General features: G+C 41.7%; 1 pseudogene; it reads left to right on the top strand.

Annotated features, from left to right (window-relative positions):
• Positions 1-3,009: 3,009 nt before the first annotated feature.
• LOC116095535 lies at positions 3,010-4,005 on the top strand (annotated as a pseudogene).
• Positions 4,006-6,015: the final 2,010 nt, after the last annotated feature.

The following is a 6,015-nucleotide window of genomic DNA, read 5'->3' as shown; positions in this document are numbered from 1 at the left end:
CTCTCTCTGTCTCTCTATGTCTCTGCCTCTGTCTCTCTCTCTGTGCCTCTCTGTGTCTCTGTCTATCTCTCTCCTCTTGTCATGAATCTATAATAAAATCTGCATGAATAAAATCAACACAGCCAGGGGGGATGTATCATCCTACTAATCAGTTCTGTCTGCTTCTCTCTGAACCCTGTCTCCTTATTGATCCTGGGTGAGAAGAGTCTGTCTGGATTCGACTGCCTGTCCAGAGCTCATGGGGATCATCAGCACTAGTCAGAAGAGCTGAGGTCAGTGCTGTGGAACAATGCTTAGTAACAGCACTGCAGGGGCCAGAGCTGAGGCCAAGACAATTCTCATTAGTGGTGATTGCCAATTACTGATGGGAAATACACCCATCATGGTCCATGTCAAGGATGCCAACATGCCACCAAACAACAGTTGAGATCACAATATCACTATACAGTATTTAAACCAGCAAATGCACCACACTAAAAAAACAGCTAGAACACAGACCACAGGAAAATATAGTCGATCATCAGGATATGAAGAGTTTTGGAGCTTTTGTTGCTCTTTTTTTTTTTTAATGTTACAAATCAAACTGTAGCCTCAAACTTTCTACTTATGTGGGTGTTATAGAGCTGAATACCATTCTCAGGTATCTGACTTTATTCCATTATAATTCACTTAATTGTCACTTATATAATTAACTTTTAATATTTGCTGTTTTCATTGAGCAGCTCACAGAACTTCTTTTTTGTTTGTTTTCTTTGGTTGTTTTTTTCCAAACATGTGTTCTCTGTGTATTCTCAGCTGTCTTGGAACTTGCTATGTAGACCAGGCTGGCTTTGAACTTATAGAAACCCAAATGCCTCTGCCTTCCAAGACTTGGGATTAAATTCGTGCACTACCACCATCCTGTGCTCACATGAATTTTAAAGTCTTATCAATGTAACCATAAAGGACTATGTAATCCATAATTCTCCTCCAGTATACTTAGGAATCTGAGACTCAGACAGAAGGCAGGGATGGCGTCTCAACATCATGGACCATCGGCCAGTACTTGGGGCAGGTGCAGCACATCATCACATTTTAGTCTAGCAAGCCTGCAAGGGAAGAGGTTACTTCTGGAATTCTACAGAAGAGGGAACCAAGGCTTCAGAATAACAAGTTAGAGAGCATGCTCCAGAGTTCGATATATTTGGTCCTCAATTTTTATTTACATCTAAGAGACATGAGCTCCTGGGACAGTTTCCTTTGTACACTGTCATGGGGATGTCATGTTTGACCTGCATGTTGATGTTTCATGGTTGACTCCTTTTCTTCTTTGTCTCTTCTTATGTGTATGAGCATTTTGCCTCCAACTCCACACACATGCTTGATCCCTGAGGAAGTCACAAGGAGTACCAGAACTCAAGATATAGATGGCTGTGGGCTGCCATTTGGGTGCTGGGAACCACACTGGGGCCTCTTCAAGAGCAGTACATTGTCTTTTTATGATAGCTAACCTCCAGCTCCCATTGTTTTGTCTCTTCATTAGCACCAGAGTGGCTCATAACATACTCAGATATTATACAGCAGGGAAGGGAGGACTTTGACACTAGACATGTGTTCCTGCAGCCATGCTGGTAGGTATGGGGGGATGTGAGACTGAGAAGCAGAGGTGGACGTGGCTCTGTGGTGTTCCTCTGCAATGTCCAGATGAGTGATGGTGCTGAGAACCTCCTACCCTCATGAGTGCCTAATAGACAGCTGCCTCTGTGAAATGCCTTCAATAGTGTTCACTGATCTCCTGGAGCATCTGATACTTTTCTAAGTCTTTGTATAAATATTATGAGTACTTTGGTTTTTGGTTTACTGACTTACCATAGATTTTCCCTTCATAGAAAGTGGCCTTTTGAAGCAAGTTTGCCGTGGCTTAATCTAAAGTGCTAAGTATATTTATCACATTTGATTCTAAAAATTAAACTGTTTCAGATTTACCACTCAAATATACAGTGCACCTAGAATTGCTTTTTGTTTTAGTTGGCAGAGTGATATTGAAGTAAATGTGTAAAAAATAATTTTTATGCTTAAATACCAGCAGGACACATCAGCACTCCCTGGGAAGGCTACATTTTTCCTGTGTATTGCACAAAAGAACATCTGTCATTACTCATATGACTGTAAGTGTGTGAGCCTGTGTCTGACCGACATTGGTTCTATCTTCTTCATCTGTTTGTTTACTCTCTCTGCAAAGTCTAGTGTTAGTCCTTGTACCTGTGTGCTTATCCTTGTGTGTGTGTGCACATATGTGTGCATGTGTGCATGCCCATGCATTTGTGTATGTTGTGTGTGTGTATGTTGTGTGTGTTGTGTTCATGCCTGTGTGAGTGCCTGTGTGTATGAGTGTGAGTGTGTGTGTATGTGTGTGTATGTGTATGTGTGTGGTCAAAGAGTGCCATGAATTCATCCTCAATTGCTCTCACCTTATTCACTGAGGCAGTCTCTCAGTTGAACCCAGTGCTCATCATTTCAGCGAGTGTAACTAGTTCTGTTGCTGTGGGCATCCTCTGTCTCTGCCTCCCCACAAATGGATCCAGAGTGTGAGAGATCGTGTGACATGTCATGTGTTGTGTGGTGTTTCCAGGAGTTATGAGAGATGCATTAGATATTCACCATGATCCAGAGCCATGAATGTCATCAGCCTCATTTGATAGGTGAAGAGACTGGGGCACTGAGAAGTTCAGTAACTTGAGAAGAGTGCACAGAATCTTTCCAACGAGCTCAGAATCACATCCCAGACTTTATTTATATTAAGTGTTATTTTTATTATATATGTATACACACACACATATATGGGTATTATCTATATGCATGTTTCTGCACCATGTGTATGTCTGGCTTGTGGAAGTGAGGAGGAGTCAGATCTCCAGGAACTGGAGTTAGACACAGCTTTGAGCTGTCTGGTCCCCTGGAACAGCATCAGTGCTTCACCGTTGAGCTTCTCCTTAGACTATATCTTCCCTTTCTGCCTCTATCGCTGGCATGTGTCAGCTGACACATAGAATAATGGATTCTCTTACAGCCTCCACCATGTGGATGATTCCAGGGAAGAATGAAAGTTGGGTTTCAGAGTTCATCCTGCTTGGATTCTCCAATGACCCCATGACCAACAGCATCCTCTTCATTGTCTTCCTTCTCATCTACCTGAGCTCAGTCCTGGGCAATGGGCTCATCATCATGCTGGTCTGCCTGGACACACAGCTGCACACTCCCATGTATTTCTTCCTCTGTACCCTCTCCCTGTTGGATATGAGCTTTGTTACTACCACTGTGCCCCAGATGTTGGTGCACCTTCTTGCTCACTCTCAGACCATCTCCTTTGCTGGCTGCTGGCTGCAGATGTATGTGTTTGGTGCCCTGGGTATGACTGAGTGCACCTTCTTTGTTGTCATGGCTTATGATCGGTATGTGGCCATTTGCTATCCACTGCATTATACTGTCATCCTCAATTGGGGCCTGTGCATATGGTTGGCAACAGGGACTTGAATCTCTGGTTTCTTTTGTTCTTTATTGCATACTTTATGCACCATGAATCTGCCATATTGTGGGCCCAACAGGGTTAACCACTACTTCTGTGAAGGTCCTTCAGTGCATAGCCTGGCTTGCATGGATACCCACCTCACTGAGATGGTGGACTTGGTCTTGAGTGTCGTTTTGGTTATTGTTCCAATTTCCCTCATTGTGGCCTCCTACATTCGTATTGCCATGGCAATCCTCAAGATCAAGTCCACTCAGGGTCACTGCAAGGCTTTCTCTACCTGTGCCTCCCACCTGACTGTGGTTACATTCTTCTATGTTCCAGCAAGTTACATCTACATGAGGCTCAATTCCAGCTACTCTCCTGAGCGAGACAAGCAGATCTCACTCTTTTACAATGTCCTCACAGCCTTGCTCAACCCTGTGGTCTACAGTCTGAGAAACAAAGATATCAAGAGGGCATTTCTCAAGGTGATGGGATATGGTAGGGTGGACTCATGAACCAGGATATTGAAGCCTCAGATGAACATTGCATAAGATGTTCATTGTTTAAGACATAGATGGTGTCTTTGTTGTATGTGAGCAATGTTGTATATTTGACACAACATATGTCTTGACTTGGGGATGTTTATGAAACTGAAAGGGTTACCTTGATGAACTGCAGTACTACAGAAAATAACACAATAATCTTAGGGGCTATAAGTGCAAAGACTCATTTGTTCACATTTGCTAGCAATTTATTGCAAATTTACTTCTGTAGTCAGTCTCAGGTCTCTCCTGAAAGAAGAGCCCTGTATACAGTACATTCAAGAATGGAAGAAAGGAATAGTAGATTAAACCTCTAACAATTGGCTTTTCAATAGTGATCTGCCTTTTTTCATGCCCTTTTTTTGCCATTGAAAGCATCAAGGTTCAGCCTGACAGCAAGAGGCTGGGGTATATTTTACTTCCACAGAGAAGCAATGTAAGTCACGTGACAATGGTCTGGTGTATATAGTTCCAGAACACAGACATGAGTAGTAAGTAGGGGTTATGTAGCCTGCCATATTTCCCCAGAAGCCAACTGCGTACATGTAAACCAACAGGAAACATACTTTTAGTGATACTGTAATAGAAACAGTATTGGCTGAGGTGCTGTATGCTAAGTAGTACATGACAAGTTGTCATTATTAAAATTATAGCAATAGTGTGTGGAACAGAAGGGGTACAGGCCAGAGACCAAACTTCCTGCCTAAATTCAATGTAGTCTGTGGTTCAACATGATGAAGTCTGCATTGGGTGGCCAAATGAAAGTTAAGGGAGCTGGGTTCATTGCAGAAATCCTAGCTTTTGCTGCAAGTGACGTGCAGCATCTGAGGACACGCCTCCCCTGTGACTGCTGCTGCTGCTCCTTTTCTATGTGGAGGGGTGGGCATCTTTGCCTATCAGCTCCAAAGTAGCTCTTGTCTGGCCAATCAGCAAATTCCTCTGCGATATAGGCTTGAACTATTTATTCTTTCCCTAATGATTTCTCCCTTCTGATTTTTTTCTTTAGCCATGTTTTGGGAAGGTGTTAATTCAATCCATTTATAGTTAGGATTTATTATTTATTTATGGATTTATATTCAGAGAAGGTTTTACATAACTCATGTTGGCTTGGAATTTTCAATGTACCTAAGAACAATCTGAAATTCAAGATTCAATTCTTGAATTTCAGATCTTCCTATCTCCATCTCCCAGTTACTATGATTATATGCTTCATGACAAAGATCTACTGATATTTCAGTCGCTGGACAATGTCTTTTGTATCATAAAAGTTTCACTTTTGTAACATCCAACTCAGCCACTTTGATCTCTTTATCTTTAAATATACCCAAGATAACATTTTCTGATGCAAGGTTCTGAAAATTTTTCTTACATTTTAAAAGTTTCATTTTGATTCACTTATTTTTTTGTAATTTTGTGCACAGTATGTGGCCAGGGTCCAGTTTCATCCTTTTGTTTGTGGATATCCATTGTCTCATCATTGTCTGTTGACAACAGTACTTGTCTCATTGAATGATATTTGTATCCTTGACTATTATTGGTTGACAATACATTCTAGAGCTTATGTTGACATGAGTAACACAATGCTATTCTGTTGTGACTCCATTTTGTGTTTGTTTACCCAGTTGTCCACCCTCTACCTCCCTTTCTACATCCCTTTTTACATTGCACATTTGTCTTGCCAGTGCATCTGAGATTTTCATGTTTTGTATTGACCAAAATAATTGTCACGATATGTCTGAAATGCCTGCTATTCTCTTTAGGAACAAGGAATTCAAGGTTGTTCTGACCCTCGTCTAACTCTGCTCTATCTCAGTGGTTTTTGCTGTTAAAATCTGTATCCCTGAAATTAGCCACCAAGAGGTTCTTCAGAGGCTCAAGCCCACTCTTGGTCTGACCATCAATAAAAAGGCCTTACCTGAGAAGCACCTAAAGAAACGTTCAACATCCTTAGTCATCAGGGAAATGCAAATCAAAACAACCCTG

The sequence above is a fragment of the Mastomys coucha genome, unplaced genomic scaffold (genome assembly GCF_008632895.1).
Source record: "Mastomys coucha isolate ucsf_1 unplaced genomic scaffold, UCSF_Mcou_1 pScaffold18, whole genome shotgun sequence".
Lineage (NCBI taxonomy): Eukaryota > Metazoa > Chordata > Mammalia > Rodentia > Muridae > Mastomys > Mastomys coucha.
The sequence above is the reverse complement of the archived record's forward strand: the minus strand, read 5'-3'. Positions and strand labels throughout refer to the sequence as shown.